General features: G+C 32.4%; 1 long non-coding RNA gene across 1 annotated transcript; it reads left to right on the forward strand.

Moving 5' to 3' along the window:
• The first annotated feature begins 1,440 nt into the window (after positions 1 to 1,440).
• LOC129231764 (uncharacterized) lies at positions 1,441 to 20,018 on the forward strand. Its single transcript, XR_008581289.1, has 3 exons — positions 1,441 to 1,530; positions 13,732 to 13,839; positions 19,828 to 20,018. It is a non-coding gene; the product is annotated as an uncharacterized LOC129231764 (long non-coding RNA).
• Positions 20,019 to 21,376: the final 1,358 nt, after the last annotated feature.

Below are 21,376 nucleotides of genomic sequence, written 5' to 3' on the forward strand. Positions count from 1 at the left end.
CAATGAGTTATTACAGTCCCTGTATGAAAAGTTTATGACCCTATATGACTCTACCATAAGCATATTAATCAACTAACATATAACCAAATTTCACGGTGAAGTTATAATAAAACACGTAACTGCATTTAAACTGTGTTGCTTGTTTGTTTGTGGCTTATTAGTGCTTGCTTTTCAAACGTGGTACCATTCGATTTTTTAAAAATAATTTTTCATGTTTGCCTCTTATGTAACATTAAAAATATTTTTAAATTAATTAAAACGAATTGGATGAATAAAACACAATTTAGGAATGGTTCTTAAATTCAATTATAAACTAATATATTTAAATCATTAAAAATAAAAAAATGTTTTTGCTAAATGTTTTTTTTTCTTAACTGTACACCATTAATGAAGTAACTTAACTTGATCCGTAACGATTGTATCAAAAGAATTGCTTCATTTTGCTTATCGCCAAATAGGGCGATAAACAAAGGAATCTAGCAACCTTTTTCAAATATGGCGGCTGGATTTCGCTGTATTTAACGGACGGTCAATGATACCTTTGGCAAATTTCCAGTCATGAAAAGTCGCTAAGTGCGACGATGAAGAATCGCGCTCTTTACTGAGTATTTTCAAGAATTCGCATAGACTAATAATAAGAGTAGACCGAGCTATGGCAACCCTTTTGCTGCTCATAAACCAAACCATGTGACTGGTGGATATCCTAGCAACAGCGGGCCATAGACTAATAATAAGAGTAGACCGAGCTATGGCAACCCTTTTGCTGCTCATAAACCAAACCATGTGACTGGTGGATATCCTAGCAACAGCGGGCGTTAATCGTAGCAGACGATCAACGCCACAGCGAAATAAAATAAATAGAATTTATGGAACACAGAAGAATGATCTTTTATGGAGTCCGATTTGTAAATTTGTTATTCTAAGTTGTAAATATTTTGTTAATATAGTGAGTTTTTCGTTTAGATAGTATTGTGCATTTCTTTAGTCAATTTCAATAACTCTCTAAGCAATAAAAGATGCAAGCGACCAAGAAGAATCAGCAAACGGTAAGATTTTTACCTACAGTTTCAATTTAAGATACCGATTAGTACATTTTTGCGTTAACGCAAAACGTTTACGCCATTTCGTTCACGCCAACGCTGACAGCTCGAAATGAAATAAAAGTTACCGAAAACTGATCAAAAACTATTACTAATGTCAAAATAATGCATAACTAAAAGAAAAACAGTTCAATCTCTGCACCTGGAAGTTTTTTTTAATGAAAACACATTGTCTTAAAATACATGTCGAGTGCCAAACTATAGATAATGCTGCCATCTAGCAACCATGCTGCCAAAGTCTTCGCCAAGCCCTTCCACTAGTCACATGATACATCTATGAACCAATTTTCTTCATCAGCAAGAATGAGAAAGCTCGGTCTACTCTTATTATTAGTCTATGAGAATTCGTTATCATTTTTCTCTGTTGTCTATATTCTGTTTTGGTTCTGCCGGGAAATTGAAAAGCGTTTCTACTTAATGAAATTCTGAGGTGAGAAACATTTATAGAAATTAGTTTCACGCATAGCTCAGAAATGAATAATTTTGACTCTTTTTAAGCTGTTGTGCTTTTTTTTCTGTAACGTTTTATTTTGAGAGACATTATGGATGAAGGTCGCCAAATTATTTGGCTTCGGCTCAGACGCGACATTTCTGACTAACTATAGTAATAAAGAAATAACTGAAGCCTAAATCAAAAGGTATGGTTATTAAATGACAAACAAAATTATGTAAAACGTCCCTTAACGGACACCCCCAATTTCTTCGAGTACAAGTCCCACATAGATTTTTCCTTATTATTCACTCTGAGTAACGGACATTCAACGAAAAAAAGAAGCAATTGCTACATTAAAACTTTCTTGAAGTTAGCCATACACAATATGATAAAATTTACAAAAAGAAAAGTTACATTCTCATTACCTTAAAATCCATCAAAATAACTAGGGATGCACCAGATATCTGGTTTCTGGCTGATTTTTTTTACTATCCTGTATCCCGCGATATCCATTCCGACTGCTCCCCAAAATACAGGATATCCGGCTGGTTATCTAGTAATGTTGCAATTGTTATCCTGTGTTGATGTAGGGGATATCTGGTGTATATGAAGGGGGTTTAATAGAAAATTTCCAATTTTTGTTAAACCTTTTGAATGTGATGTAATAACTTTTCATGTTTCCTTCGTTAACCATTTTGAATTTTTCACGTTTTCTAATTTAAGTTTGATTTTCTTCAGCTGAAAAAAAAAGTAGTTAAAATATTACATAAAAAATAAGCGTTACAAATCCTCATGAATCACATGCGGCAAGAAAGATTCAAAAGAACTTGTAAAAATTACAGCATTTTTTTTTTTTAAATTGAGCAATGACAAATTGCTTATTGCCCTCACTTAACCAAAGTTGATATTGTCATGACAACCGTTGTTTTCAATATTTATTTACAGAGTGAAATTTTTTTCGTCATAGTTCCAAATAGTCAGCAGTTTGATTTTATTCATACTTTTTTCTGGGCTTAACTCAAGCGGACTTTGCATTAAAAAAGGTGTTTTTTTTTGTAAAATTACGTTTTTCAAGAAATAGCACTGATATAGATGAATTTAAACAACAAAACTAGTAAGGTCCTATCGCAATTTGTGTTTACGAAAAACATAATTTGAATTCAAGATGTCAAAATTCAAATGATTTTATTGTGTTTATTTTATTTTTAAGCTATCATTATCTACTTTCTTGAAGTACCTATGATTATCCTAATCATTCGGTAGCTATTAAAATTGATCATCACAGAATTATTAAAATTCAATTTCTAAGTTATTTTATTTATTGTGTTCTTTTATTTTTCGTTTTTGTACTTAATAAATGCAATATGTTTACTTTTCAGCGATTATAATGGCCGTAGTAACAAATAACATAAAATTAATAAACCATCCAATCTTGACTAAATGTTTGTCTATATTCGGGACAAACCTAACTTGTTTTTGTGTAGCGATCGCGACTAGGTTAGATTTGCTCCTTGATACAGAAAATGTTGATTCTCAACTGGTGGTCTGGCAGACTGATACCTGTGCGCAGAAAAATTTGCCCAGTCCTCAGAGATTTTTGCTTTAATTTTGAATTCAAATTATGTTTTTCGCAATAACGAGCTGCGACAGGACCCTACTCGTTGGAGTTACTGTTTCTAGAAATCATAGGCGGCTGGTGTCTCAAAAAAGTGTGGGGGGGGGGGGCAAAAGCGATGTGAGTGCGTGGGCTGGGAGCAACACCCTTCAAGCTTCTTTTCTTTTTTGCATAATCGAGCGGTACCATTAGATTTTAACTACATAACAGATAAAATGACCTCTTATAAAATTCAGTTCACAGTCATAGGCGGATTTAGGCTGTAAATTCCGAGGGTGCCACACCACGAGTCGAGGGAGGGGAAAACCCAAAGAGCGACAGGGGATCCCTCAGTGGCGCCACCAGAAAATAAAAAGAGGGAGGGAGGTCTGATTTTGCTCCCCCCTCCCTAGTGATGTAAAATACCTGGGTATTTATTTTTAGGGGTAAATAGCCAGGGTATATACCCGGGTAAATACCCAAAATGGGTATTTACCCGGGTATTTATTTCAAAAATTTATATTCAACTAAAATACTTTTCTGTCTGTATTTCACTATGTATATATATAACTAATAATATACAAAACAAATTTTTGCCCAAAAATTGTATTTTGATCACATATTTAAAGAATTATTGTGTGAAACAACTTAGCAATCTAATATGATATTCATATTAAATGTGTTGGATATGCCTAATCAATGTCCCCATCTTTCTTTTTTATTTTTCACTTTTCAAAGCAAAATTTGAAGTTTTACCAGTAAAAATACAAAGTGAGTGACAAACTTACGCCTCCTAAATACTAAATGTCTATCGCATTCTCCCTTTTAACATAGAGCAAAATGATCCTAGTAAGCATATTTTCAGTCTTCTGGCTACTGCCAACTATCGAAGATTGAAAGCATTAGAAATTAAAAGCTGAGAAAACAATTCGTTAACTTCTAAATTTAAATTTTAAAATTAACCAATTAACAATTTGATTTGAATTGTTTGGATCCATTGTCATAGCAACACCATCCATGTTTTGCTGTCAGGTTAGTAGCGTTGTTTGTATACCAGCGGAGGATCACTTTTAAAGCAAATGTAATAGGCATAAACTGATTACAACTCAAAGCCGAATTTAACTAGTAGTATGATATTATGAAAAATCAATGAAAAGTTGTGCTAGTGCCATCTATGTGACAAAATTAAACTTAAATTCCTTTGCTTTACCCCATAAAAAATTAAATTATATTGTCATCCTATTTAAGTTTTAGAATAGTTCATTCTAAATTCTGACAGTTTTTTTTTTTTTTTTTGATAAGATTTCATTACGCCTTAAATTAAAGAAATTATAATATATAAATTTTTATATTTTTAATCTTTCATTTTACAGTTTATGTTTTAAAAAGAAAATCATCATCTTTTGATACCACTTAAAAGTTTTTTTTTGGCAAAATGAGCAATTATTAGGGGATTTACCCTGCCTTAGGATAAATACCCAAAAAAATATTTACCGTCCCACCTGACATCACTAATTGGGTGTATTAAAAATAGTTGGAATAAATTTTCATCATAAAGTACTGGGGAGCAAATGCAAATGAGCAAGGCTACAGAAAACAATATTTTTTTTTTGCTTATTAATGTGAAAACTTTCTATATTTGCCACGTTACCACTTAAACAGCAATAAGATAAATAAATAAATAACATCATAGTCTTAATAACTTCTCAGTAAATTCTTCCAAGCATCCCTCATGCTTCCTTTTTTTTTTTTTTTTCATTTTGGATATGACTAACCTAGATTGTAATTTTGAAATCCTGAAGTTCATCATTGAATGGCTTATACTTGTCCAATTATGACATTGAAAAAAAAGATTCTTTGGTTCACGATATGTTTCTTCCACAATTTCATCAAGTCTTGAAATAAAAAATGTTATGAACTGTGTAATACATATGTATGTATCAGTTTTACCAATTATTTCATACTTAGATTTAAAAAAAAATTTCAGACCCATTTTTTGCATTTTTTTTTGTAAAATACCCAATTTTGGGGTATTTACCCAAACCTTATGTAAATACCCAGGTAAATACCCAAAAAATATTTACCTACCCACTGGGTATTTACCCGATCCACATCACTACCCCTCCCTCATATGTTAGGGTGTCTAAAACAATTATTAGGAGAGAAGGTTGTTTTCATGAAAATAAAGCTGCGTTGTAGCTCTGAAAAATACAAATGACCAAACCACTGTCTGACCACGGCTGCTAAGTTATGTGAGAGTTATGATTGTCAATAATCAACAGAGTTGGATATTCTATGCTTGGTTTAATTCATTCAACTAGTCATTTGATCAACTAGAATAATAGCCCCTGGTCACCCGCTTTTGAAAGATACATCCCTTGATTCAATGTGTCCTTTAGCTTCAGAGGAGAAGCGTAAGGTGGCATGGAAAAACACACAGACAAATAAGCGTTTACAGGATTTAATCAAATGGACAACATAGTTACTTTAATAAATTCTGAAACACGGGCAATAGGCAAGCTCGTCATCTTGCCCCACGTTGCTGCCCAGACTGCCTGTTTGAACTGATTCTTCTCCATTGCCATAAAAAAGGCGATTAATTGACATTTATTCATGGTAATCAGTAGTATTTAAACTAAGTTACTCATAAGTACTAAAGAGACACGATATATTCTATATGTATCCGTAGGAGAGCTTATTTACACATACATAAAAGTTATACCGTGGCAACGTTAAACAATCAGAGCTTCAGAACTAACACAAATATGGCCATTTCAGCGTCTCTATGCTATTGCTGATAGAACAGCGGATAGGAGAGCCAGTAGCATGCAGTTGATAGTTACCTAGTTTAAAACGAAAAAAATAAGGCATTCGTCATCTTGCCCCGGTCTCACCTATGTGTCCTAGAAAATATTTTGGACTTGAGCGGGCATCTACCTCCTGGTGCGTTTTCCTGCTATGACGTCATCAAAGATGGCGGCAGCACGCTCTCATAAATACTCATATCTATGTTAATACTTGACAGATTTGCATGAAACTTGCAAATTTTTTACTATTTGTGTGGATCAAAAAATTACAAACCTTGCTGTTTAATGCATCCCGTAGAATAGAAAGATTTATTTCCAATGCATTAGTTGGAAAATAAGTTTGATTGTAAAAGAGAAAAATTTGGCAAAGGATTTTTTTATGTTAAGTGGTTTGAAATGTCTCCTAAAAATAATTGAAATCGATTTTTAAATTGTTTTTTTTCTTCTTTTATGTTCAACCATCAACATCTGATGGGTACTGCTCAAAAATAGTATTCAAGCAGTTTGTGTGAAAAATATTTATTTACCGTTTTCACTTAGTAGGACTAACTAATCAACCAGAACATTTGTTATTCGCTCCTTTTTTGGCAATGCTCACAATAACCGTAGAGCGCATTGTTGTTCTTCCAATTTCCAATTATACAGTTATATGATGTGTAGTGAAAAATGCAACAGAGGGTGGATTTTGAGAAAGATACAAATATAAGCATGTGAGGGTATATTAAGAAAAAAAAGTTTGTAGCAGAATGGGAGATAACACAATATATACCGTCTGATGAAATGCATTTTGAGAGCTGATTCTGTTATATCCGCCACGATTTTTCTAAGAAGCAAACTCGCATATTAGATGCAAAGGTTTTTTCAGGGTTTTGATTTATACTATAAAACTAACCCATTTGATAATGCTTTCTAGTCCATTACACAATATATTAACAAAGTATTAAACTTATTTAAGACATGTATCAAAACACTGCTCAAAGCACAACACCAGTAAAAATCTTAGTATCATTCATATGCATCATTTCATCGTAACAAAGCACAAAACTTAGGGGTGCTACTGGGAAAACTGCTAAAAAGAAGTCGAACAGTTAATCTCACTGCATCATACAAATAGCTCAAGCTAGTTCATATGATATGCAAGAATTCTTTCAGTATGAACTATATCTAAAGACTGTTCATGGTTTAATGATAAAACCACAAGTAAACTGCATTGTGAAAAGAAATAGAAGCATCTTATGTTAGCATCAGAGATGACAATGACACCTTGTTCATGTCTGACGAATAAATCTCTTGTACAGTGAACGTCCTAAATTCTTTTTGAAAGATAGAAAATGAAAAGAAAATCTTTGGCTAAGTAGTTTTTTCTTTTTCGTAATGTATTGGGAGCATCACAGAAAAAATGTTATCGCAGTTTTCTTCTTAAAATATCTGGGATAGTGTAGAGACAGAGACAGAGGTCGAAATTAGCATCAGCTACTTAGGTGCCATTGGCAACCAATATTTTTTTCTTAGGTGCCGTTATGCTTTACTTGGTTGCAATTTGCAAATGCGTTCAATAACATGCTGAAATTTATACTAAGTTATAATATGCATGAAAACAAGCTGATATATATGTACTATGCATTAAAATAATGCATTTTGGAATCACCTGCTAAGTTTATACAAGTACCATAATTACTATTAACTCAATTTAGTGACATAAAACCAAAAAAAAAAAAAAATTATAGATTTTAGAAGTATTAAAAATATTGACAAGATGCAAAAGGATTGCAATCTCGAACACGATACGCAATTTCCACAAAGTACAAGTTTAGTGTTGGAATGCTTTCGAAAATAAATTTACTCATTAAAAAGAAAAACAAACGCAGAAAATAAGTTAATCTGAAGTGGCATGCGACTAATTGTCCAAAAATATTAATATATTTACAAGATGCAAGAGGATTGAAAGGTCAAAAGCGAGAATACACTTCCCGCAAAGCAAGTGCTCATTGTCCGCATGTTTTGAAAAAATAATATATTATAAATTAAAATAAAAAAGAAAATAAGCTAACCTAAAGGTAGCATATGTAAAAACAAATTCTAGATTTTAAAAGTATTAAAACATTGACAAGATGCAAAAGGATTGCAATCTCAAACACGATACGCAATTTTCCACTAAGTAAAAACAAGTTTAGTGTTGGAATGATTTTGAAAATTTTTTATTCATTTAAAAGAAAATCAAACGCAGAAAATAAGTTAATCTGAGTGTCATGCGACTAATTGTCAAAATATTAATATATTTACTTACAAGATGCAAAAGGATTGAAAGGTCCAAAACAAGAATAAATTTCTCACAAAGCACGTGCTCACTGTCCGCATGTTTTGAAAAAAATAATATATTATAAATTAAAATAAAAAAGAAAATAAGCTAACCTAAAGGTAGCATATGTAAAAATAACTTCCAGATTTTAAAAGTATTAAAACATTGACAAGATGCAAAAGGATTGCAATCTCGAACACGATACGCAATTTTCCACAAAGTAAAAGTTTAGTGTTGGAATGATTTCGAAAATAAATTTATTCATCAAAAAGAAAAACGCAGAAAACAAGTTAATCTGAAGTGGCATGTGTCCATTTGCCAAACAATATTAATATATTTACAAGATTCAAAAGGATTGAAAGGTCAAAAGCGAAAATAAACTTCCGGCAAAGCACGTGTTCATTGTCCGCATGTATTGAAAAAATAATATGTTGTAAATTAAAATAAAAAAGAAAAAAAGCTAACCTAATCGTAGCATATGTAAAAATAACTTCTATATTTTAAAAGTATTATAATATCGGCAAGATGCAAAAGGATTGCAATATTTCAAACACCGGAACTATTATTCCGAGAAGAACGTGTTCAGTATTGAAAATTGCATTTATGATGTGTTTTGAAAAACAATTAAGCCCAATTTAATAAATATCTTTAGAAATAATAATAAAAATAAAAAAAACAAATGAACCGCCTGCACTAATCAACAAGAAAACTACTTATTGTTTCGAATCTTGCAGTAGGACAACCATCGATGAATCCAGTATCTTCTTTTTTTTCAAAATCTTTACAGACTTTACATACCATCAGGTCTTCACCCTTTCTTTCCAACAACGGAAACTGCTTTTGCCACTTGATGAAAGTTGCAGCGTTGACACTTTTCCGTGTACATTTAGAAGTCACATCTACTTTGTCATTATTTTTTTCTATTTCGACTTCATCGGCAATCCTTGGCCGTTTATTTCCGCTAGTATTTAGTGGCGTAAAATGTGACTTTAAGTTACGTTTACTCATATTTTCAAAAAAAAAAAAAAAAAAAATGATGGTAGCGATGATTAAAAAAAGAAAAAAAGATGAGCGAAATCCTGTAGGAAAAAAAAGGAATCCTCGTGCTCGCCGTGCGTTCGTGTTACGACGGGGGGTCGAACTTGAAACATGAAAAAGATCAGACTATCTGCTCAAAGAACCCTGAGATGAGTCCGGTTTTGGAGGGGTGGGGCGATCGGGGGTAAACAACACTAAGGGAACAAAGGGGAGAAAAGATTACTCCAGAAAGAGGAAGAATGGAGGGGTGTGCTTGCAATGACACTGGCTGCTACAGTTCGCGGGCGAAGGTGGGGGGGGGGATTGTTCAAGCTTTTCCGACTGAAAGCGATACTTCCAGGAAATTTTCCGCGATCGCAATGCACGCAGATGTTTTTGGAGACAAATCTTCCGAAAGTGAAAGCTTAGTAGGGGGGAAAGCTAGGCGTCACAGTGACGACTACGTTTCAAATCGCGGTCGTCAAAATGAAATTTACAGTTGCAAAATACGACTAACGACCGCTAATTTCGAGCACTGGACAGAGATGTCGTTAAGATCTCTTAAGATGTTCCAATGTATGTTCAACTCATTAGTTTTTTGGGGATCATCAAGAAACAAACTTATTTTACTAGTGTTCATTGCCAATACTGGCACTATGTAATACCAACCGCATCATAGATACAAGCACTATGGATCATAGATACGAACAACTATAAAATACCAACCACATCTATAAGGCCTTTTTATGGTGATGAAGAAGGTGAGGTATTGCACAACTGAACATTGGTGCTTAGCAGAAAGCAAATAAACCACTAGGAATAAAATTGTTTGAAAGTTAAGGAAGCAAACTTAAAAAAGATGATACATTTAAAACATTTATCCCTGTGTGAGTATCCTAAAATCATTCTTGTTAGTTCTGATACAGACAGAATGGTGTTAGTTTATTTTTACTGGACTTCTCTTCACATTTGAATTCGTGATTCCACGTAACTTTTGACTAATCATGATATTCACGAAAAAAAGTAATAAAAAGTCATGTTCAATGCTTCTAGCCATTCATGCACTATCCTAATCAGATAGAATGAGTTATTTTGGCACAGAAAAGAAGCTACTCTTCAATATGCATCTATAAAATATTTAGAGAATTTCGATATAACCTCTGTACAAAGAGAGTTATTCCATAGATCTTTAGATTATCTAAGATTATGGCTGTATTGCCATGCAAAAAACATCGACTTTGAGAATTTGCCACGTAGTAGCTGAAATGCTAAGGATCATTTCTTGAGGTCTTATTTTAACACATACCTTCAACGACATGTTACCGGCAAGTGGTCTGTGGGCTGAAACTCATATAAATTTGGTTTTTCAGTAGTAATAAATGATTTGGTGCCAGAAAAGACCTTACAGACATTTCTAACTGATTGAATTGGGACATGTAATTGCTCTAAATGTGCCAACTCTTCGGAACTTGTATAGAAAATTGAGTAACTTGTTGCTCTTTCTGCAAGCATAGTGTAAAGGGTTCCAATCAAATTGTGACAATATTTTTAAAATATGCCTTTAAGATTTTATAAGATATTATATTTCTACAAGACATACTTTTTATTTTAAATTTGAACATGTTTCAATGTATTTAGTACACATTTATTAGTCCTTTCCTTCTATTTGTAAATAAATGATAAAAAAATACATTAATTTATTAATTTATAGCAATAGTTAAAACACGTTGCTATTCACCTTAAAAACCCAGATGTCAACGAGCAAATTTTTTGTTAAATTGGTCAAGTATTAACATAGATATGAGCATTTTGAGAGCGCGTGGCCGCCATCCTTGATGGCGTCATATCAGGATAATGGACCAGGTGGCCAATGTCCAACAAAGTACAAAATACTTTCTAGGTCACATAATAAACATTTTTGATAAAAAATTCTGCCTATACGATTCTACAGAAAAGCTGAATATTTATTATGCCGCCATCTTTGATGTCATAGCTGGAGAATGGACCAGGTGATCAATGTCCACCTGAGTCCAAAATACTTTCTAGGGCACCTACTAAACATTTTTGAAAAGAAAGTCTCCCTACTCAAACTTTCCTGCAGAAGTGCTGTCAGATCCTGGACTATAACCCATGAAGAAATTCATTTTGTAACTCTCCTGGTGCTGCGTTTCAGTCTCTTGCTGTATGAAAATTCGACCCCTTCTTTTGAGGGTGTAACATAGTTAAAGTGTCTACTTTATTTTTCTTTTAATAAGTTCCTAACTAAAAGAAAGCATAATTTTTTTCAACTTTTTTTTTTTTTTTGGATTTGCTTTGTATAAAGTGAACGTGCTTAGCTAAAGTCTTGATAACATATTTAAGATGTTAACCTTTAGATGTTGCACCTTTAAAGAATGTAACTTTGTTTTCTGGAATTAAAAAAAAAATTTAAGTTTACTGTTTAAGTTAATTAATTTGTTTTAAAAAAGTAATAGTGTTTTGCATAGCTCTTGATAATATATTTCAGATATTAATTATCATCCTTTTTAAAACTATGTAGGGGAAAAGGGGGCTCATGAGAATACGGGGCATATGCGAACATGGTATGTTTACTAAGATCACTTCATGCAAAAAATCTGGAAAAATTCTCAAAAAAGGACGGAACCAGTTGTACTTCTTGGACAAACATTTAGATCAATGAGCCATTTTATGTTTCTATGGTGGCAACTCTTTGTTTTAGCAGGTGCAGAATTTTTTTTACTGCTGTCTTCTTCAAGTGATAACATTTTAAAAACAAACTGCTAATCTAAATCTAAGTATTACAAACCATTGTATGAACATTCAAGTAAATTTATGACAATGTTTAAATTTTTAATTAAATTAAAAATTCTTTATTTTGCAAGTTAACTCTAAAAAAGACGATGGGGCACTTTTGAACGCAATACCTAGGGGCACAAGTGAACAGTTCCCATAGCCGCTCTCCATAACATTATTATTAGTGTAGGATATTATAAGTGTTAAAAAATGTGTAAATATTTATAATTTATTATTTTCCTGTAATTAGTTTTCAAATTTATTGTTTACTGTAATTAATACTTCTAAATATTTATTTTTTTCTGCTTATTAATTGTTATTTTTAAATTTTTTTGTTCCTAAATAATTGATTAATAATTTAGTGTTACATAATACTTAAAATTAATAAAAAGACACAAAATATTTTGATTTAATTAAAAAATGAAGTTCAAAATAATTTTTAAATACAATATCAAACAATGTATGAAGCTTAAAATAAAACATATACGGGTCAATCCATTTGAAATCACGCAAAGAGAATAAAATTTGTTGCTCGACATTTTTGATTTTCCTACTTTTTAGCAGTTATTTCTCACTACTAATTGAGTTCAAAAGTGTTGAATGAAAATTTTTTAGCCTCATACTTTTTTTAACACGCTATTTTAAGTTTGCTTAGTTGCCGTTTTTGAACCAAAAACAAGTGTTACGTAAATACATCTAACTTGGTTAATTTTACAGCTATCAAGACAAAACAAAATCCTACATCATCAGAATGATGCCCTAGATATGATTTGCTTGCAAAATATTATTCAAATGATGAGAAAAGTGAAGAAAAAATTTAACGACTACAAACTGAAAATTAGCACAATGAGTTCTAGTGCTGCAAAATTAGTAAAAGGAGGAGAGTCTCAGCTCTATTTTTTTTCTTGTGTAGATATAATATAGGACTACTTGTTGTAGAAATTTTAAGCTTGAGAACTTTTTCCTTTCTTTTTTTTTTGCAAAATTTTTCAAAAATGGCAAAAATCGCATTTTGGCAAAGTTTAAAGTCAAATATCTCAAAAGAAACTGAGTGAAAAATTATGAATTTGATACAGGTAACACCTTTTTATGACATGAAAATATGATAACAGTTTGATGACTGAGACTCTCAGCTGGTACTAGAGTTATAGGGCATTACATTTTTGCACGGAAAGCAGGACAAGAGGTCATTGTTTTAAGCTATTCAAATCTCAGGCTAACCTGGAAATTAGGAAAAACTACTACGTTAGTAGGATTGTGGGCACTTGGAATAGCTTACCAGAAGAGATGGTAATGAGTAAGGGGGTGGATAGCTTTAAGAGGGCCATTGATCTTCATTGGGGACAAATAAATTGACTAGGACCAGCCTAGCTGAGCCCAGAGCCTGTTGCTGGTTGTCACATTTGTATTTGTATTGTAATTTTTTTGAGCAAATATTTAGTTTTCAAAATGCTATCAATTTTTGGACTTACTTCTTACCCTACCCTCTTCGTTCGTCTGCTACTGTTTTGGAAGAAACCTTTGCAGCCCTATCATATTGTACATGGTTTGACAGAAAATTGATTCCTTTCATATCTGATTTTGATTGTTAAAAAATGGTTTGACGTGAGGCTACGTACCTAACATTTAAATGCATATTTCATGGAGTGGAGAGGATAATAAACTATTCTGTTATACTTTATTTACAGATGCCTGCAGGTATTTCTTGGCCCAAATACATAACATTTGTGCTTTCTTCAATGCTTTCAATGTTTATAGGAGCACAAATTGTTCATAATTTCTATAATCCATTAAAGGTAAGAATTCTATGAACACTTTTTAATCTTTATCTTTACTAATAATAAAACTGAAAGTCTCCCTGTCTGGAGGATGTCTGGATGTCTGTGACGCGCATAATGCCTAGACCGTTCGGCCGATTTTCATAAAATTTGGCACAAAGTTAGTTTGTAGCATGGGGGTGTGCACCTCGAAGCAATTTCTTGAAAATTCGATGTGGTTCTTTTTCTATTGCAATTTTAAGAACAAAAATATCAAAAGATGGACGAGTAAATTGCGAAATTCAAATTATCATAACATGGAACCGTAACATGGGCACAAGCCAATTGGAGAGAAAATTCACCATACATTATTTGTAAATATACAGGCGAACCAAAAGAGCTTTTAATTTTTCTATTACAGGCAAAGCCGTGCGGGTACCACTAGTAGTTTATAAAGGTCTTGTTTAGTACCTATCACTATTGTAATCATAACCACAAAAAATTTCGGGAGCTAATCTGTGTGTAAAAAATTAGAGGGGTCAATTGAGAGAGAGATATATTGATCTGCTATGTAAAAACAAAAATTTGCTTTCGTCAAGCAAATAGTCACTAGAGGTGTAGTCCTGGGGAAAAAGATGAAGGAAGGTTTACAGATACGAATGAAATAAAAAGGGGGGGGGGGACAACTCTAGTGATAAAATTTTAAAAAGTGGAGGTTCTTGCACATTAAATTAAACGAGCTGATGTGTGCATCACATGATTTCCTTTTACACAAATTTAAAGTTATTTCCCCATTATTGGCAATTTTAATGTGATTTAACAGTTAACTCTTTAAATATCACCAACAATGGCCAAATGAAAACCAGATTAAAAAAACAAAAAAAAATCCGCCAAATTTGTCGCCAAGTTGGCGACAAAAAGCATGGCAATATATTGCGAAGTGTTTGCATAAATTATTGCACCACTTGAGTTTGCATTGAAATTAACATTGATTTCCCCCAAAACGGTGTAAAAGACCCCCTTTGGAACATTCGAATGCAACCAAAAAGGGAGGTGCACAACTATACCCCACTAGGAGTCTACCTACCAAATTTCAACTTTCTAGGACTTACCGCTCTTGAGTTATGGGACATACATATGCACATCTGCAGATACATACGTACAGACGTATGACTAAATAGTTAAATCTCTAAATATCACCAACAGTGGCCATATTAAAACAGATTTAAAAAAAAAATCGACAAATTTGTCGCCAAGTTGGCGACAAAACTTGGCAACCAAGAGTCTGGCGATATATTACCAAGTGTATCGCCAAATTATAACACCACTTGAGTTCACATCGATATTAATAATGATTTCCCCCCAAAACAGGGCAAAAGACCCCTTTAGAAACACCCAAATGCAACAAAAAGGGGAGGTGCACAACTAGACCCCACTAGGAGTCTACGTACGAAATTTCAACTTTCTAGGACATACCGTTCTTGAGTTATGCGACCTACATACACACATACGTACGTCACGAGAAAAGTCGTAATGAACTCAGAGAATGTTAAAATGGATATTTCGGGTGCCTATACATTCTTAGGCACTTATCTGCATGTGGTCGGGTTGAAAAAAAAACTCAACATCAATTCAGGGGTGAGCAAAATGGAAATTAAGGCCGAATTTTGAGTGAAATTTTTTTCGTGAATACAATACTTCGTTTTTTATAAAAGGAAGTAAAAAGGTTAGGGAGACTCTCCCCCATGTGTGTGTCCTCCCCTCAACTACACCACTGCTGATCACTGAAGCCAATTAAGGAAATAAAACCTCTGATTATTTGAAGGGGTGAGGAGTGAAATGTTCACTACCAGAGGGTACATGTGTTATATGGGGAGTTTATTGCTGCTGCTCAGATGAGTGATTTTTTAATGTTATTTTTGATTATTAGTGTTTTAGTTTTAGTACGTATTTTTACTATATTTTATCATGTAGTTTAGTTTTTTGGGGACTAATTTTTGTTTAAATGCTACAGGTCATGGAGTTGCATTCCAGTTATTATTTACTAGGTTCAGTCATTAGTCAAGCAGAAAATATTAAAGATCTGTGTGTCTCAATAAATAAGGACTTCAAGTTTAGTCAACAGTTCAGCATTGCAAGTAACAAAGCCAACAGAAAGCCTGGGGTTTTTTAATTGATCTATTTCAAACAAATACAAATGTGAGGACCAGCAACAGGTGCTACGCCTAGTCCATAAGGCTCTTATGTCTGAGTATAAAAGTTTGGTAGAAACTCATTTGGACTATTCTGTTCGGTTTTGGTTCCCCTTATCTCAAGAAAGATATTTCTTTATTAGAAAGGGTTCAAAGGGGCTACTAGGCTAGTGAGAGGACTTTCAGATTTAGCCAGGCTTACTATGTATACTATAGCCTGGAGCAGGAGAGTCAGAAAGGACATCATTCAGCAGTTTACATTTTTCAAAATGAAAGATATTAATGGGTTAAATTTTTGCACAGAAAGCAGGGGCGAGCCTACATTTGCGGTTTTATTGCTTTAGTTTTAAAACTTTTCTTGTAGAGAGCCCCATTTTCTCATGCGCGTCCACAAAAGCTATCCGAATATTGTATTTTAGGACTTCAATTTGGAAAAATTTTCAACGGAGATCGAGATTAGCTTATGCAACCGTTATCCCTTAACTTGCCTAAAAGCGGCTATAACGGCCTTTTTTTTGGGTTTAAATTACAATTGATATCTGATAGTCCTCCATGTCCCCCCTCCTTTGAAGGTCAATATCATGATGATAGCTTTAAAATGAGGTTTTCGGAGGGAGAGCTCACATGAATCTTCGATCCCTTTCTGTGTGTTACGTCTGAAAATAGCTTAAAATTGGAATTTTAGAGATTCAATGGCAAAATATTTTCAGAAAGAGGAGATTCCAAGCACCCTCACTCTCCTTTTAATGTCAGCAAACCTTGCTTTAAGTTGAATTTTTATGCTCTACAGCAGAAGAGCTAAAGAAGCACCCAACCCCTCTCCTAATTACTCAACATATAACGGCAGAATATTTCGGTTTCTAAGCTTCATTTTCGAAAAGTATTTTGGGGTTAGCACCCGAACCTTGACCTTTCTTCTTACTTCATCAAAAATAGGATTTACAACCACAATTAAAAAAAAAACTAGGAAACTTCAATTTGAAACAATTTCAAGGGAGATTCCTAAACCCATCTCCCTTACCTAACCTCTCTAGAAATAGCTCAATTTGTTTTTAAATCTTAATTTTGATAAAATTTCGAATTGGCCCCTCCTGAAATGATGGATTGGATCTGTCACTGCTGTGCTGTGCAATTCATGAAAAAAAAATATTGTGTATAGAATGAAGCAAAACGTTTAATTCTGATATAAAAAATGCTTCAATTTAAGTTGATATATAATTCATCACCATCCTGAAATTTGAGGTGAAAAACTTTTTATTTACTGCTTTGTTAAATTAGCTTGTTCTTTAACCAGATATTTCTGTTTTGAAAGCCATATCATTTATATTGTATTATCTACTTAAAATGATCTTACCCTAATCTTAATCAAATAGTTCATTTTAGTTTGAAATACTGAAAAGTATTTTGATTATGAATTTATAGTAATTTATGTTAAATTGCTTAAAATTTTCGTAATCATTAAGGGTTCACAACTACTTTCATGATTTTTCATTGCAATTAAGCTGCAGAGGTTAACTGACAGTATTTTATTAGCATGATCAGGAAGTCAGAACTCTTCTTATGGAACTTCATTTAAGATTATCTCAAGTTGAACTACATATGGGTCATTCTCTAGAAATGTGGAGTTTTCCGTCCCCCCATGTTCACTGCAACCTCATAAATCTTTTTAAATTATTTTCTTTAATGCTATTTATTTGTCATCTTCTACCAAACAAAATAACATGGATTTAACAGTGATAGACAATACCTATTTTTGTTGAGACTAAAAAGATATACTAAAAAGTCATTACCATCCACTGTCCTTCGACTCAATGTTTGTCTTTTGTGATCTAACTATACTGCAAATAAAACTAAAAAATGCCTTAAAAAATTTCTTCATAATTGTCTCACCTAATCAAATTCAAAACAAAATTTCTTTTTTGTTTGATTGCAATTTTGAAATTTTAGTGAAACAGTTTTAATTGACTGTTTCACTAAATTTTGCCCCTGACATTCTGCATCATTACCATCCAACATTTTTAAACTCTTTCATAACCACTTGGTGGTACTATTTACCCAAACAGTATTCAGTTTTAGTAGCAGCCACCTTAAGTTTGTTTGAAAAGCAAAAATTTACTGTGTGGAAATCTTCATGTGTCATGCTTAGATGTGTAGCTATCAAATTAAGTAGAAAAGTAAGTAGAAAAAATTTTATTGCTGTCATTACCATCCATACCTATTGATAGTTATTTTAAACATTATTATGTACTTTTTTTTTATTTTTATTTGCTTACATTAGATGAACATTTGATCAAAATGTGCAAAATTTTCAGAATGGTAGCTACAGTTTATCTCATGCCAGGTAAAATAAAGTGAAATATCATTACCATCCACGTCATTACCATCCAGCACAAAGTATAAAGATTTGGATGGTAATGACAAAATAGAATAAAATTATTTGCTTTGTTTTTTAATTATATACATTTTACCTTCAAATTCAGTACATAGAATTGTTTTTAGTATTTTAGATGCATAATTTTCTTAAACTTACTTTTTAAAAATTATCTTATATAATAAGTACCTGTTGGGCAGTGGGTTGCTGTTATTTTTAATGGTCAATGGTTCCCAGTTAATTGTCATTTTGTAAAGCTTCATGTTTAAATTGATTGGTTTTAAATGTAATTTGTCATAGGATGATAACTAATTCAGACTTTAATGTGCAGGTGTTGTTGGTTCAAACCAAAGTAATAGTCTGAGAATCCACTTTATGTCCAGATCAAAAACAAAAAGTAATTTTGTTGGTCCACAGAAGAGGACAAGCACCAGATAGCCACAGAACACATTTTTTGCATTATTAAAGATCCTCCTATACTCATTTCTCATAGATATTTTTATGCAGCAAAAGAGGAACATAATTCGGTAGAGAAACTCGCAGCATCTGTATTTAATGCAAAATAAATACATAAATAATGATGTCAGAATATTCTGTTTTGAAAAAAAAAAAAAAAAAAAAAACATAGCATTTTGACATTAATTTTACTAAATATTTGTTTAAAGTTATTTTAAACATGTAGATGTCATTTTCAACCTGCCATGATCATTACCATCCTTCCAGTCATTAACGTCCTTGCTACAGAATTGCTTGTCTTCAAATTATCAATGTTCAATTTTTTTAATAAATGTATTTTAAATAGTTAGTTCTATTAGTCTTTTCAAAAACATATTTAGTTTAAGTTATAAGGCTTAATTTGAATGAGTGAAAATGAATGATGTAATGCATTCTGTGTATTTTTATAAAAAAAAAAAAAAAAATCTCAATTATTTTTAGTTTATTAAAAGACTTAAAATGATATATTTGTTCTTTATTTTCTTTCAGGCTATTGCTGGTACTTAATTGTAAACCTTAAAACCACTAAAATTTTTTTTTGAAATTTCTACATGATTTTTTAACATGGGATGGTAATGACACTTTTTGTCCTTCTTACAAACTAAAGCATCATTATCTGCAAAATAAATGTACATGTTTAATGAACTATTGTAGTTTTACTGAGACACATATTTTGTCTTTAAAAAAAAAGTCAAACTGCATCGTTCCTGAAAAGTTCAAAAATTAAAAATTCAGGATTGCAAAATTCCACACTGCAGGAGAATGACCCATATGTATGTTTAAATTTTAAAACTTTTCATAATAAGCTATTTCAATGCCAGGTGAATTGTTAAAAAAAAAGACAGCAAGCAGAAACATTCAAAGCATGCCATTCATAAATAAATATAAAATAGAATTGCTTTTGACCTTTCATGTTTTATCTTTTAAGTTCTTAAAATATTGTATTATCAATGTGTTTGTTTTTTTTAGGATTTGCATGTCTATGTAGAAAATGAAAAAGAAAGACTCAGAGCTGCTAATAAGAAAGATATTCAAGAATAAATGAATTTTAATTTTGAAAATATGTAAATTTATTCTATTTACTACTTGTAAATTGTATAAGACTAAAGTAGAATGTTTTTTTGTCTTTTGTGTTTAATTTTTATTCAAATATTATATGTACTGCTGTAAAATCTCTTTTAAAAGTTTGTAAACCTTGAAACCAGGTACCTAAATAGCAGATTTTTTGTTCAACAGTCTGTGATGCTGATCAACAATCAAAAAATAGTCTGCAAGATAAACCAACATTAGAGCACTCATAAAATCTAAATCCACACCAAGAAATGCTCAAAAATATGATGCTAATGCAAATACATGCTTCCTGTAGATGATATTCTAGAAAATATGGAACAAATCTTCATTAGATGAAATTTATGATTATTTTTTCTTTAAAAATTTTAGGTTTTGTTTCTTTTCCAACCAATGGTGGCAATTGTTCTTATAAGGGGGAAGGGGGGGGGGAGAAAAAAGGCAACTAAAAGCCATTGGACATTTAGTGCAATCAAAAAACGATTAAAAAAAGTACAAAATTTTGTTGGGGTTGGTTTTAAGAATATTGAAGCAGATAAGTGTAAACTGATGTAGGTCTAGCAACTTAACTCACGTTTGACATTTCTGCTTTTTTTTTAAAAATCATTTCTAGTTTGGTTCTTAACTTGGAAAATAAAATAAACTAACCATAAAAAGTCCCCCCCCCCCCTGAATCGCCACCACTGCTCCCAACTAAGAAATAATCTGCAGACTTCTCAAGAATCTGCAATGCAGGTCACAACCTCACACTGTTTCTGCTACCGGTACAATGCAAGCATATACTAACAGCTTGGTTTTACATATCACTGTATGCAATACTTTTACATTTTATAGATACATGTTACATGCAAAGTTTGGAAGTCTGCCATTCTATAGAGTGCCCTGGCACTATATATAATGCCTAATAATTGCCCGGAATGTACAAAACCATTCATATTTCAGACATTTCCAAGGCATTCTATAGGATGCCAAATAAGAAACCAGTAAACTATGAAACACAGCTCAAGTTCATTTACGATATCCGACTTATAATGAGTGCTGATTCTCGGAATTTGTCAGTTGCAATTTACAGTTTGGTCAGCAGTGTGAAAACATGCAGTGTTACTTAAATTTGTTCACCATTTTTTTTTTTTTTTTTTTTGCTGTATAAAATATGAACCATTTCATACATTGCTGGCTAGTTTTAGGCATTATGAACCCAAGCATCCTATAGAATGCAAGATTTAAACTTCGCCAATAACAGCCTTCTCAGCACCGTTTTTTGTACTTTACCTAAATAGCATCTGCCATTCTGCAGGATGCCTAGGCGTTATATACAATGCCTTGAGAAAGTATAATAATTCTCACGTTTCATACTTTGTCTAAAAGCATCCAGCACTCTATAAAATGCTGGCATTTTTTACTTTGCTAGTAATATATAGATTAAATTATATCTGCCTTAGCTTTTCAA

This window comes from Uloborus diversus, chromosome 10 (assembly GCF_026930045.1).
Source record: "Uloborus diversus isolate 005 chromosome 10, Udiv.v.3.1, whole genome shotgun sequence".
Taxonomy (NCBI): Eukaryota; Metazoa; Arthropoda; class Arachnida; order Araneae; family Uloboridae; genus Uloborus; species Uloborus diversus.